Source organism: Podarcis bocagei (assembly GCF_964188305.1).
Source record: "Podarcis bocagei genome assembly, chromosome: 12".
NCBI lineage: Eukaryota > Metazoa > Chordata > Lepidosauria > Squamata > Lacertidae > Podarcis > Podarcis bocagei.
Window position 1 is genome coordinate 11,555,320 of NC_138137.1, and position 15,429 is coordinate 11,570,748.

Sequence of the window (15,429 nt, forward strand, 5' to 3'; positions counted from 1 at the left end):
AAGAAGAATTTAGTGGGCCACAAGAGTACTTCAACACAGAACCCTTGGCCCACACACTGAATTAAATTTCTGTATCACAATTTTTTTTGGTAATATAGTTAATATTGAATATACACAATATATTTAATTGAATATATATATAATTAATTACAAAATATGAAAGCAGGTGAAGACTCAAGTGATGTCGTACGTATATGTAGCCATCATAGGAGCCAACTCCTAGTTGCTGAGGTCCCTTTGGCTCCTTCAATAAAATATTTGGGGGGGCTGCCCCCCAAGTTGATGGGCATTGCCATTCAAATGGTGTGCGTGCACCACATCTTGGGATCAATTATGTGGGGTGGGGCTTAGCTGCTCCCCCCCATATGTTATTGAAGTTGGCATCCCTGGTAGTCATGCCATGTTTCAGTGCCATCTGTTGGCACTGAAAGCTATTGCTTCTGATACCGTACTCAAGGTACCCAAAGATGATCATACTTACATTTTTTCTAATAGTTTACGTTGTTGCTGAGGACTGCTAAAAAACAGGCCTCGTGCGGCCCAAAGGGTGTGGGTTGGGCCACCCTGTGTTACACCATCCTTGTGCGGCCTCCTGGAAGCAACTGGCTGATCTCTATTGGAAACATATTGCTGTGTGGCAGATGGATTTTTGAACTGATGGAGCAGGCAGGAATCTTCTTATATCCTTTAAATCAGGAGTCAGCAAACTTTTTCAGCAGGGGGCCGGTCCACTATCCCTCAGACCTTGTGGGGAGCCGGACTGTATTTTGAAAAAAATAAATAAAATGAATGAATTCCTATGTCCCACAAATAACCCAGAGATGCATTTTAAATAAAAGCACACATTCTACTCATGTAAAAACACGCTGATTCCCAGACCATTCGCAGGCCAGATTTAGAAGGCGATTGGGCCAGATCCAGCCCCCGGGCCTTAGGTTGCCTACCCATGCTTTAAATGATGCACCCTTTGTATGGTAGTCCTTCCTTCACGGCACAGATATATGGAAATGTAAATATTCTGTAGAATCTGTCCAGGCAAGATAGAAGACATGATGGTGCGTGAGAGCAGGAGAAAGAAAGGGGCATGATTTAGCCAGGGGCCACTGAAGCAAAAAATAACCACAGACAAGACAGAGAATCTGCATTAGAAGATGGGACATACACGCCAGGGATTGCTTAATTAGAATTCAATGAACAATTCAAAATAAGATAATATCTTTCCTATTTTTTCTCCCTCTCACCTCATCAAGTACAGACCTTGGGGTCCATGTAGACCCAGGCCATGTCTGCAGTAGTGAGGACTAGTGGTTGTTTGTCAAAGGAGACCTAGAAGATCGATCTCCTAAACCACAGGTGTCCATGAGGTCTCTCACCTTCGTTTTTATTGCCTCACACACCGTCCAAATCTGAACGTGGCTTTGTGAAACGGTTCCCCGTTTATTCCCCTGCTCAGAAGGAGACCCTGCCCGAAACCTTCCACAGATAGTTGGTACAGATTTATGCCTTCAGTGTGGCTCATAATTTTACTCACCCGTTTGTTAAGCGGCGAGCATTTACATCTTCTGTTTTTTCCACTCAGCATATGGGATTAGTTTTCCTAGGAGGATAAAATGTCTTGCTGCCTTTCTTTCTTCCTCAGAGTTATGGGCTGATAACTTAACAGATTGCTTTTTTTGCCTCCAGAGCTTGCTCTGTGCAAGATATAAATTAGTAATGTGCAACTGCGAACCTAAACAATTACTTATGTAAATGTCAGACTGGTGCGCAGAGCATGAACAATTTGCAGGGCTGTAGCAAGGCATTGGGGATGACTGGACTGGATTACACAGTGGGCGGATCGGAGGGTGGCAAGAAACCACCTCTCTTTTTGAGTGGACACCAGCACTTTCCAAGTTACCTTATGATTTTTAATAAACTTCAGACATAAGGGTTTTCTGACAACTTTGTACCCCCTCCCCTTTACGTTGTGTTAGCAGAGAAACTGCAACTGGATCCTGAAAGCACACACAACAGACTCCTTAATATTTAACCAGATAGTGTTGCCTTTCTTTCTTCGTTTTTGGTTAACATAAGGCTTTAGCTAATTAATCCTTGGGTTACGTTTATTCAACATTCAGCTTGTCTATAAATAATCCCTAGCTGAGCAGGTTTCCCAGTGCTAATACTTGATTCCTGCATATTCACAGAAATATGCAGCTCCTTTTCCCCCTTTTGCTCATTAGACTTTCAGTGGTTGATGGTAGTTATATGTTCCAAGTACGCAGTCTGAAGTGCAGGCATTTGCCTTGAAAGCCCTACAAGGCTTAAGAGCTATCTACCACAGGTTAGAGTGGGAGGTTGTCCTCTAGGTCCCTGAGATAAATTGAGACAGAGAGCCTTCTCAGTGGTGGCACCTCATTTTTGAATTTCCTCCCTAGAGGCACCTTTGTGGCACCACCATTGCTACCTTTTCAATAAAAATTACACACACACACACACACACACACACACACACACATATGTATATATACACACACACCCCTTGCTTTGATTGATCATCCTGGAAGCGTTGCTTGACTGTACATAAATCTTTAAATTGAGTGATCAATTAAATACTTTGCTAGGAAGAAAACGAAGACTAGTTTGGAACCAGTCAAATTTTCCAGTGCGCCGCCATCTGTATGTGCTTAATTTGTTTTAAAACCAAAGTGCCGTAGATCAAGGAGGCCCCACAAACTCGTTCCCTATCTTGGAAGCCCTGCTGTCATACGTATGTGCGTGGACAAAGGGCTAGTTGTGGTAAAGGCACTTTTCCTGTTCCCAAAGTTCCTCCATATTATTTCTCCTCTTTCAGCCTTGCCTCAGCCACGTTCTGTATAGCTCCCACGAAGCCTCGCACACAGAGAACAATTCCTAAATTTGTCTCATGAAAACCATGGGACAAATTTATTAGATTCTGGCTATGTTCATGCACACAGACTGAGGCCTATAAACAAGTGTGATGCTGCTGTCAGTGGTGTCTCCATTCTGAGACTTGTTTTGAGAACTTAAGATGAAAAGTGCTGCTCCATCTGATCAGACTTGATCCATCTGGTTCAATATTCTTTTTACAGTTATGGCCAATCAGATGAATTTAGGAGCTCACAGGCACCTGGAGATACTATCATGGACTATAGCCAGCGACAGACCTAGAGGCCATTAATTTACCTAATCATTTTTATAAGCTACCTAACGGCTTTAATATAAGTGCTTGGAACTCCCATATAAATGTGTTAAATTGAATTTTCTCTTGATTGGGGGAAAAAATGTCATCAAGGTCCAAACCACATGTTTACTAGCAGTCCCTCCAAGTGCCCCTATTTTCCAGGGACAGTCCTGGATTTAAAGAAGCCATCCCGGTTTCTGAGTTGATCCCTGAATGTCCCGCTTTTCCTAAGGACATCCCTATTTTCATCAGAGGGTTGGAGTCATGCTGGAGGGTATGGAGTTTTGCCACCCCTGAGTCAAGGAAATAAGTAACTATACAACCTTTAGAAGACAGCTGAAAGCAGCCCTGTGTAGGGAAGCTTTTTTTAAAAAAAAAGGTTAATGTTTTATTATGTTTTTATATATGTTGGAAGCCACTGAGTGGCTGGGGCAACCCAGTCAGATAACCAGTGTATAAATAATAAAAATATTATGATGAGGGAATAAGGTAAAGGTACCCCTGCCCGTACGGGCCAGTCGTGTCCGACTCTAGGGTTGCGTGCCCATCTCGCTTAAGAGGCCAGGGGCCAGCGCTGTCCGGAGACACTTCCGGGTCACGTGGCCAGCGTGACGAAGCTGCTCTGGTGAGCCAGCACCAGCGCAGCACACGGAAACACCATTTACCTTCCCGCTAAAAGCGGTACCTATTTATCTACTTGCACTTAAGGGTGCTTTCGAACTGCTAGGTGGGCAGGAGCTGGGACCGAACAACGGGAGCTCACCCCGCTGCGGGGATTTGAACCGCCGACCATACGATCGGCAAGCCCTAGGCGCTGAGGTTTTACCCACAGCACCACCCGCGTCCCTATGATGATGGAATAGGATGTCCCTATTTTCATCGGAGAAAGGTTGGAGAAAAGATATATAGCATGTATCTTCATAGGTGTGTGTCTTTTTTCTAGAAAGACAGAATATGGCTATACCATTGTTATAGATCCATACTTATGTTCAGCTGGAGACATGAGAGAACATTAGAGTATCAGTTTCGATGTAAAAAACAAAACATTTCCCCTTCTTAACATAGGGAAGGAAAGTTTGAAGGCACACCCTGAACATATGCCCACTTCTGTAAAGTGAATTTTGGGGGGTGTCCCCTAGCAACACTCAACAGCTTTAAACTACAGTTCCCGGAATTCTTGGGGCCCTCAGAAAACTTTCCATATGATCTAAACCACCCACACTGGGCAAAAAAATCCCTGCATTGCAGGGGATTGGACTAGATCAGCCTTTCTCAACCTTGGGTCCCCAGATGTTGTTGAACTACAACTCCCATCATCCCTAGCTAGCAAGGCCAGAGCTCAGGGGTGATGGGAGTTGTAGTCCAACAACATCTGGGGACCCAAGGTTGAGAAACACTGGAAGATGGTCCTTGTGGTCCATTCCAGCTCTACACTTCTATGATTCTGTGATTCGGGCACTGAATAGAATGACTTCACTAAGAAAGCAATTAAGAGCTCCCTCTTGTGATGGCAAATTTACATAGCAAAGACCTGCTTGCAAAGAGCCCTGTGTTCTGCGATGATAACCCTGGATTTTTTCCCTCTTCTTGCAGAGCAATGTGTTATTCTCCTATCAGGACACCTACTGGGTGTGTTAGAAAGTTGGTGGGGCTCTTTAGGTGATTGACAGCGGGACAGCCTAGGGGGGAAAGTGTTTTGAGCCGCTGGGAGAATCAGTTAAGCCCTATTCATGCATTGAAAGCTGCTGGCAGAGCTCACCTGCCTCAGTTTCGAACATCCACATGTTGAGCGTTGATGTCTGAGCTAGAAAAGTCTGCATACATAGACGTCTCCATGAATTGGGGCCCTGTACAGTCAGGGGTTCAGCTCACTGGAAGCCCGTGTGTAGACAGTCCCCCCCCCCCCCCGGTTCAACCATCCACACCAGACCCATGTAACCTTAAAAGTATGGCCAACTCTTTGACTCCACTGCCCTTTTCACAGTGTGGACCCATTTTATGAATTAGCATATGTGATGTGGGAATCCATCATGGAAGTGAAGTTAGAATCTGGGGGGAGGGGAGGAGAAAGAAGAAAATAGATGGGGACTTTTCAGTTGTTTATAGTCTCAGAATTTACAGTTAACAGGTTTAAAAATTCTGGATTATGTGTTTGAAGGGAAGAGTTAGGCAAGCTGTCTTATTTTTCTCCCAATATAAATAGAAACTTCAAGAGCTGGGAATTTTGATCACAGACTGAGACAGATGTCACTTCCTGGGCATATATTCAGTATGTGCCTTCAAGCATCCATTCCCTATCTTAAGGAGAGAGAGAATTTTATTTTTTTACACGGAAACTGAGACTCTAGTATTCTCTCATTTCTCGAAGCACAAGTATGGATCTGTAGTAATGCCCATTCTTTGTGTGTGTGTGTGTGTGTGTGTGTGTGTGTGTGTGTGTGTAATATAACCTCACTTGGAGGTTTTAAATTATATATCTCAAATAACAAATAAAGAAAACCTCACAACTTAGGGTCCCACAAGAGTTTTTTCTTCCAATAACTGCTACAAATACTGTGAGGTCTAAAAATATGTTATATATTGTCGTCCTGACCATAATACGATGCTTAGCTAGATTCTGAATTCTGTGCGTAGATCATGTTTTTGTGATGCTTAAGTCCAAGGTCATGTAATTTTACCAAGTAGTTTTACTATCCACTCTACACATTAATCACAGGTAAGCTGCCCTAGTCAATTTCTCCTAGCCACTCCAGAGTTAGCATCTTTGCTCAGACACAAATATATATATATATATATATATATATATATATATATATATATATGCCCAATATTGCCTGCTTTGACTTGCAATGGCTCCCCAAAATCTCAAGTAAAGAGTTCTTACATCACTTGCCACCTGGTCTTTCCAACTGGGAATGCTAGAGATGCTTACTGGGGACCACTTTCTGGCAAAGCATGTGCTGTATTACTGAGCCACATCCCTTCATTAGACGGGGGAAATTGCCTGTTGTATATAGAAGTCAATTCTTGGATATGTGACTCAAGGTAAAGGTAAAGGTAAAGGGACCCCTGACCATTAGGTCCAGTCATGGCCGACTCTGGGGTTGCGGCGCTCATCTCTCTTTACTGGCCGAGGGAGCTGGCGTAAAGCTTCCGGGTCATGTGGCCAGCATGACTAAGCCGCTTCTGGCGAACCAGAGCAGCGCACAGAAACACTGTTTACCTTCCCGCTGGAGCGGTACCTATTTATCTACTTGCACTTTGACGTGCTTTCGAACTGCTAGGTTGGCAGGAGCTGGGACCGAGCAACGGGAGCTCACCCTGTCATGGGGATTCGAACTGCCGACCTTCTGATCAGCAAGCCCTAGGTTCTGTGGTTTAACCCACAGCGCCGCTTGGCCCCATATGACTCAAAAGGTAGGCACAAATTAAACTCTAAATCTGTAATTAAGTTGAATCTCGATAAACAAAAATAACTCTGATACTATGAAAAGTTGCAATGAGACTGGTTGAAATGTTTTGTCATGGAGTTCTACCCAGGGTTCATTTCCTCCAAAGCACTTACGCCTGGGAATGTTTCTGTTCTTGCATTTCATTCTCCCTCTGCCATTTATGTATTGCTTTATTGAGTTACGCAGTTCTCAAACTGACCAGCCCAACTGAGTGCTCTTATTGCTAATCTCATTGAGAGAAGCATCAGAATCTCTTCATTGTCCAGAAAGTGGGAGAAGCAACAAGAGGAACAGCCATTTTAGATGTGGTCCTAACCAATGTTGATAGACCTGGTTAGTGGGGTAGAAGTGGAAGGATCATTAGGCGTGAGTGATCATGCTCTTCTGAAGTTTACTATACAGCGGAAAGGAGCAGCCAAGCATACTAGGACTCAATTTCTTGACTTTAAGAAAGCCGACTTCATAAAACTTAGGGAAGTGCTGGGTGAGATCCCATGGACAGTAATACTAAAAGGAAAGGGAGTTCATGATGGCTGGGAGTTTGTTAAGAGGGAGATAGTAAAAGCACAACGTCAGGCAATACCAATGAGACGGAAACATGGAAGGTGCCTAAAGAAGCCAGGGTGGCTATCTAAAGAACTTTTAACTGAGTTAAGATTAAAAAAGGATGTGTACAAAAAATGGAAAAGGGGGGAAACCACCAAAGAGGAATTCAAACAAATAGCCAGCACATGCAGACACAAAGTCAGAAAAGCTAAAGCACAGAATGAACTCAGGCTTGCTAGAGAGGTTAAAAGCAACAAAAAAGGCTTTTATGGGTATGTCCGTAGCAAAAGGAAGAACAAAGAAACAGTGGGGTCACTCAGAGGAGAAGATGGTGAAATGCAAACAGGGGACACAGAAAAGGCTGAACTCCTCAATGCCTTCTTTGCCTCAGTCTTCTCCGATAAAGAAAACAATGCCCGACTGAAGAATTTGGAGCAAATGATTCAGCAGAGGAAACACAGCCCAGAATAACTAAGGAGATAGTACAAGAATACTTGGCTAGTTTAGATGTATTCAAGTCTCCAGGGCCAGACGAACTGCATCCAAGAGTATTAAAAGAACTGGCAGATGTGATCTCAGAACCACTGGCAGTCATCTTTGAGAATTCCTGGAGAACAGGCGAAGTCCTGGCAGACTGGAGGAGGGCAAATGTTGTCCCTATTTTCAAAAAGGGGAAAAGAAAGGATCCAAATAATTATGGCCCAGTCAGTCTGACATCAATAACAGGGAAGATTCTGGAGCAGATCATTAAGCAAACAGTCTGTGACACCTAGAAAGGAATGCTGTGATCACCAATAGTCAGCATGGATTTCTGAAAAATAAGTCATGTCAGACTAACCTGATCTCGTTTTTTGACAGAATTACAAGCCTGGTAGATGAAGGGAACGCAGTGGATGTAGCCTACCTTGATTTCAGCAAGGCATTTGACAAGGTGCCCCATGATATTCTTGTAAAGAAGCTGGTAAAATGCAGTCTTGACTATGCTACCACTCAGTGGATTTGTAACTGGCTGACTGACCGAACCCAAAGGGTGCTCATCAATGGTTCCTCTTCATCCTGGAGAAGAGTGACTAGTGGGATGCCACAGGGTTCTGTTTTGGGCCCGGTCTTATTCAACATCTTTATCAACAACTTGGATGATGGACTCAAGGGCATCCTGATCAAATCTGCAGATGACACCAAACTGGGAGGGGTGGCTAACACCCCAGAGGACAGGGCCACACTTCAAAACGACCTTGACAGATTAGAGAACTGGGCCAAAACAAACAAGATGAACTTTAACAGGGAGAAATGTAAAGTATTGGGCAAAAAAAATGAGAGGCACAAATACAAGATGGGTGACACCTGGCTTGAGAGCAGTACATGTGAAAAGGATCTAGGAGTCTTGGTTGACATGAGCCAACAGTGTGACGCGGCAGCTAAAAAAGCCAATGCAGTTCTGGGCTGCATCAATAGGAGTATAGCATCTAGATCAAGGGAAGTAATAGTGCCACTGTATTCTGCTCTGGTCAGACCTCACCTGGAGTACTGTGTCCAGTTCTGGGCACCACAGTTCAAGAAGGACACTGACAAACTGGAATGTGTCCAGAGGAGGGCAACCAAAATGGTCAAAGGCCTGGAAACGATGCCTTATGAGGAATGGCTAAGGGAGCTGGGCATGTTTAGCCTGGAGAAGAGGAGGTTAAGGGGTGATATGATAGCCATGTTCAAATATATAAAAGGATGTCACATAGAGGAGGGAGAAAGGTTGTTTTCTGCTGCTCCAGAGAAGCGGACACGGAGCAATGGATCCAAACTACAAGAAAGAAGATTCCACCTAAACATTAGGAAGAACTTCCTGACAGTAAGAGCTGTTCGACAGTGGAATTTGCTGCCAAGGAGTGTGGTGGTGTCTCCTACTTTGGAGGTCTTTAAGCAGAGGCTTGACAACCATATTTCAGGAGTGCTGTGATGGTGTTTCCTGATTGGCAGGGGGTTGGACTCGATGGCCCTTGTGGTTTATTCCAACTCTATGATTCTATGATTCTATTATTCTTCCCCTCTGTAGTTAATCCAATTCACTGAGGGAAATGTTGCATTCTTTTTACCAGCCAATCAAATATGTATGAAATGACAGGATGAGAAAGCGTTTCTTACCAAGTAAAGCATACTCCCGTTTGGTTTTTATTTTATTTTAAAGAAGACTTTTCATTCTGTGAATATATGAGCCAGAAATGCCTGTGGAGATGTTGTGATATAAGCAGTATGACTTTTTGCATGGCCTGCAGAGTGTCACCGATGTGACTGGATTATCAAAATCCTCCCCTGTTCTCCACATACAAAACCCAGAATTATCTTAAAATGTGCTCATTGCCCTTCACTCCTTCTTCGTATATATATAATCAGAACACTACAATGTTATTAATAATACCTTGGGATTAACACTTTTTGTGTAGAAACTTCAAAATCATATACAGAGGAAGATTTATTAGGCCTCCTGGGTAGAGAAGAATTTACTAAGCAAATTACCCACAGGTTCCTGTGGAGAGTGACAAAAGAACTGATGAAATAATCAAGGATTCCACTCTCAAAGATCTAGTAAAAAAAAAAAGTTATTAGATCACTATGTATTGTATATGGAGAAACAAACAAATATAAAGATAGATTATTGTCCCTGAATAAGGAAACATTCTCTGTTTTCTAAATGCATTCAGTAGGAGGCATATATATGTATTTAGGAGGCATATATATGTATTTAATTTTGACTAATTGTTATAATTGCGTACCATCTGGCAACGGATGGGTGATCAGGGGCTTAACAAAGGGGCTTTATTTTTTTATTGACTGGAAATCTTTTCTCAGTCTTCAGCTACTGGGCGGGGCAGAAAAATGGCACGTGAAGTTTGACTGCAGACGGAATCTAGAAGAAAGAGGAGGAGATAGAAGGGTTGGGTTTGATATCCCGCTTTCTCACTACCCGAAGGAGTCTCAAAGCAGCTAACATTCTCCTTTCCCTTCCTCCCCCACAACAAACACTCTGTGAGGTGAGTGGGGCTGAGAGACTTCAGAGAAGTGTGACTGGCCCAAGGTCACCCAGCAGCTGCATGTGGAGGAGCGGAGACGCGAACCCGGTTCCCCAGATTACGAGTCTACCGCTCTTAACCACTACACCACACTGGCTCTCTATTCTCCAGAGAGGGAAGTCTGGTTGGGCTTGGCTTAATTGAATGAAGCATTAGGGGGGAAATAATCATCATCATCATCATCATCATCATCATCATCATCATCTGTACCCCATCCACCTGGCACAGTTGCCCCAGCAATCTAATGATGATTAGTGGTTATGCTGTTTTCTTTAGGAGTCTGCTTGCTTCCAAAATCATACATTTTGTGTGTGTGTGTGTGTGTGAACAAAAAGATAAAGGCGCAGAATTGGATAAGATGATAGGGAGGATTCGAAACCTGCGTTACCAGAGATTCACAGAAGATTGGAATAAATAAGCGAACTATTTGAAGAACAATTGTAATCAACAAATTACGCTAGTAGGACTACAAGAAGTTTTGTAAGGAGGAATATATGAAATATTGCAAAGGAGATAAAGAAGAGACACATTAGTTATGATATTTAAAAGTAATAGTGAGGTAAGAAATGTAAATTAAGTGAAAAAAAATTCAGGTGTGACTGATGGAAGTAAAAAAAATTGTATAAGATATAAAAGTATGTTTTACAATGTTGAAAATGATATGCTGGGAAAATATCAAAAAGATAAAAGACGCCATAGTACATTCTCATCAAAAGGAAGATTCCGTAATGAGGCTACCCATGAACCTTCTAACTATAGCCCATTTTTGTATCTATATCAGGAGGCATGAGTTTTGCATATCAAAATCTGCATTACATTTAAAATCCATGACCATGATCCAGCCTCCACTTAGGTAGATGAGGAGTAATATAAATCCCCAAAGCTTGGAGCAGATACCTGTGCCCATCAATAAGGACTGATTTGTTTCCTGCTTGGCAGGGGGTTGGACTCGATGGCCCTTGTGGTCTCTTCCAACTCTATGATTCTATGATTCTTTGTCACCATCTAATATCAGGTTATTCGAGAGACAGGAGAAGACTTGGGTTAACCAAAGGGCATCTTTGCGTCACCAGTCTGACCAGATTTTGTGTTTGGAGGAGTACAGACTCCAACGCATAAATAAAAGTGAACCCTACCCCCAGTAATCACAGCCTTCCTTGCACCCATTCAGAACTTGTGGAAATGGGGGTGACACTGAATTAAAAGATGCAGACTGAAAAAGGAAACCGAGAGGAAAAGGCTTTTTGCCACAGACAAAAAACAAAATGACATGTTAGCAATCAGATTCCAGTCAATCAGACAAAGAAATCAAATTTGATTCTCTGCCAAGCTGTACTAGGAGGGGACTTTCAGTATTTCATGTGCAAAAATAGGCATTTGCTTATACACAATGGAATGCCGAAAGGAATTGCTTATCGGCTTCACAGTCCCCGTTTATCCCTTTTGTAGACCGCAGCTTCAGCCTATTTCTATCCTTACCCTGACATTAGAAACTGCCTTCTTAAAAATGTATTAAACGACGTATCTGAACAAACAGCACCAGGGAAATTTTGCATTTCTACCCAACAAAAAATAGTACCTTGAAATGTAGAACTTGGGGGGAAAAAACAGTGTTGCAGTGCATCCTCATTCTCCAAAAGGAATGCTCCTGTTCAGGGTTCCAGCCAGCCAGCCAAGTCCTCTTTCAGGATATTATAAGCTCTGAGTCAGGTAAAAGGGACCTTGGCTTAGCTTAGCTCAGTGTAGCAAGGGAGTAAATAAGGAATAAAGCATCTTCCAGACATCAGGAAATAGCACCATATATATATGTGTGTGTGTGTGTGTGTGTGTGTGTGTGTGTGTGTGTGTGTGTATGTATATATATATGTGTATATATATATATATATATGCTTTCGTAGATTTTCACGGGTACAGGAATGTAGGTTTTGGTGTCTTCGGGTGTCTTCCCGTGTAAGAGTTGGGGTGTCTAGGCGACGTTTCGACGAGGTCTCACTCGTCATCTTCAGGCTGGTGCTTTCGGCTTCTTGTTACTAGAACAGAGCAGGGTCTCAGTGTTTGAGTTCCTATAAATACTGTTGAGGGGGTGTGGTGTATAGCCTCCAACGTTCTGGGCAGAGAGAAAAGGCACATTAACCTGGGAACTTCCTCTCTGCCCAGAACGTTGGAGGCTATACACCACACCCCCTCAACAGTATTTATAGGAACTCAAACACTGAGACCCTGCTCTGTTCTAGTAACAAGAAGCCGAAAGCACCAGCCTGAAGATGACGAGTGAGACCTCGTCGAAACGTCGCCTAGACACCCCAACTCTTACACGGGAAGACACCCGAAGACACCAAAACCTACATATATATATATATATATATATATATATATATATATATATATATATATGTATGTGTGTGTGTGTAAAGGTAAAGGTACCCCTGCCCGAACGGGCCAGTCTTGACAGACTCTGGGGTTTGTGCGCCCATCTCACATCTATAGGCCGGGGGCCAGCGCTGTCCGGAGACACTTCCGGGTCACGTGGCCAGCGTGACAAAGCTGCATCTGGCGAGCCAGCGCAGCACACGGAACGCCGTTTACCTTCCCGCTGGTAAGCGGTACCTATTTATCTACTTGCACCCGGGGGTGCTTTCGAACTGCTAGGTTGGCAGGCGCTGGGACCGAGCAGCGGGAGCGCACCCCGCCACGGGGATTTGAACCGCCGACCTTTTGATCGGCAAGCCCTAGGCGCTGAGGCTTTTACCCACAGCGCCACCCGCGTCCATATATATATATATATATATATATATATATATATATATATATATATGCAGGTTTTGGTGTCTTCGGGTGTCTTCCCGTGTAAGAGTTGGGGTGTCTAGGCGACGTTTCGACGAGGTCTCACTCGTCATCTTCAGGCTGGTGCTTTCGGCTTCTTGTTACTGGAACAGAGCAGGATCTCAGTGTTTGAGTTCCTATAAATACTGTTGAGGGGGTGTGGTGTATAGCCTCCAACGTTCTGGGCAGAGAGGAAGTTCCCAGGTTAGTGTGTCTTTTCTTCTTTTGTTCATTAATTACTTGAGGGATATCTTGAGTGATTTCTTGAGTGATATTCTGAGTACCACTTAGGAGGGTCATTAGGTGTGGATTAGTTGCTAAAGCTTTCGTGTCTTGACCTCTTGAGCTTGTGAAGAGTTTTTTCTGAGAAGATGGCTGTACTGCACTTAGTTGTGCTCTGGCTTGGCTTCGTGTATAGGGGCGAGCTGTGGTTTTGTGCCCTGTGCCAGCCAGATCTGTGTAGGGATTGCAGGGGGGTGCAGCATCCGGAGGTGCCACTATGGTTTGGCTACTGGATGGTGTCTGTAATTTATCTGTGGAGAGGGTCTGGGTTTGGGTCTGGTGTGGTTGATTGGAGATGGCGTTCTGTGTGCCTCTGGTTCTGGTGTCGGTTTTTGTGGGGAGGGCTATTTTCCAGATGTCTGGTAGGCGGGACGTATCGTCACGCTTGTTCATGTTGTGAGGGTGTTTCTCTATCTCGATGGCTTCCATGATTATTCTCTTGTGGTGGTGTTCCATGTTAAAGAGCAATTTGGAATCTGAAAAATTAATTTCGTGTCCTGTTTCTTTCATGTGTTGGTGAAGAGAGGAAGTTTTTTCTTCTTTTTTGACGGCATTCTTGTGTTCTGCGATACGTGCATTTATTCGTCTGTTTGTTTGTCCAATGTACGTGGCTGGGCAGACTTTGCAGGGTATTTCATAGACCCCTTGGTTTTCTAACTGGATTTTATCTTTGGGGTTTCTGAGGATATTGGCTATTTTTTGGTTGGTGCAAAAGGCTGTTTTGATATTGTGTTTATGGAGGATTTTGCTAATTTTATCTGTAGTGCCCTTGATATAAGGAAGGAGGGCCATGCCATTGTTTTCTTCTGTGTCTTGGTTTTTGGGGGGGTGTTTCTTTTTGGATTAGCTTCGTAACCCTGTTTTGCTGGTATCCGTTGGCGATTAACACATTTGAAAGATTCTGTAACTCAGTTGTCAAGTGGTCTTTGTCAGCCAGGCGTTTGGTTCTGGAGATGAGAGTCTTGGCTACGGAGTTTATTTGTGCAGGGTGGTGGTGTGATTGTGCATGTAAGTAGCGGTTGGTGTGTGTTTTTTTCCGGTAGATAGTGTGTCCTAGGGAGCCATCAGGTTTTTTGTAGATTAGGACGTCAAGGAAGGGAAGTTGGTTGTTGGCTTCTATTTCCATAGTGAATTGTATTTTGGGGTGTAGGCTGTTGAGATGTGTGAGGAAGCTATCTAGTTTTTTCTTCCCGTGTGGCCAAATTACAAAGGTGTCGTCGAAACGTCGCCTAGACACCCCAACTCTTACACGGGAAGACACCCGAAGACACCAAAACCTGCATTCCTGTACCCGTGAAAATCTACGAAAGCAAATATATATATATATATATATATATATATATATATATATATATATATATATATATATATATATATATATATATATAATATCCCTGCTACTTGCAAGTGTTCTCTCCACTGCTCTCAGCAAATGCAGATAATAGTACCCACTAGTTTCTGGGTTATGATTACAAAGAATAAGATGACGCAATTTCCTTCGGGCTCCGTGTTTGGAGTTCGTTATAAATGCAGAGGTCGATTTGGAGGCTGAGTAAGGATCATATAGAAATAGTTCATAGTTAGAAGTTGGAAGCCTGTCTGAGGTTGGACGCCTCACCGATCTGCCTTCCATCTTGATTGATATTTCAAATTAATTCCAATATAAGGCAATACTGCTTGGTGAGGATATTGGTGAAACTTGAAAGCTGGCATATCCTTGGGTCAATGAATGTGATATACATTTCCAACTGCTTTGCATCTCCTACGCTTTGGAACTGATATGGCAACGACTATCTACTGATTCATAGTTTTACATTAAGAGGCAGCCCAAAAACCTGTTCTGTATTTATCGTGAACCAGGGCAACAGGCTCATTACGGACAATTGTAAGGATATAATTTAGAGTTCCTGCAATCATCTGAGAAACAGCAGCAGCAGCAAGCAGCTGTGCTAAGGAAACTTTAGAGAATACTTAGAATTATTCCGTGTAATCATTTCCCATTCATAGTCATTCTGATGAATGAGCTACATCCTGTTGAAGTCAAATGGTAAATAAAACCTTTCATTGATTTTTATGCATA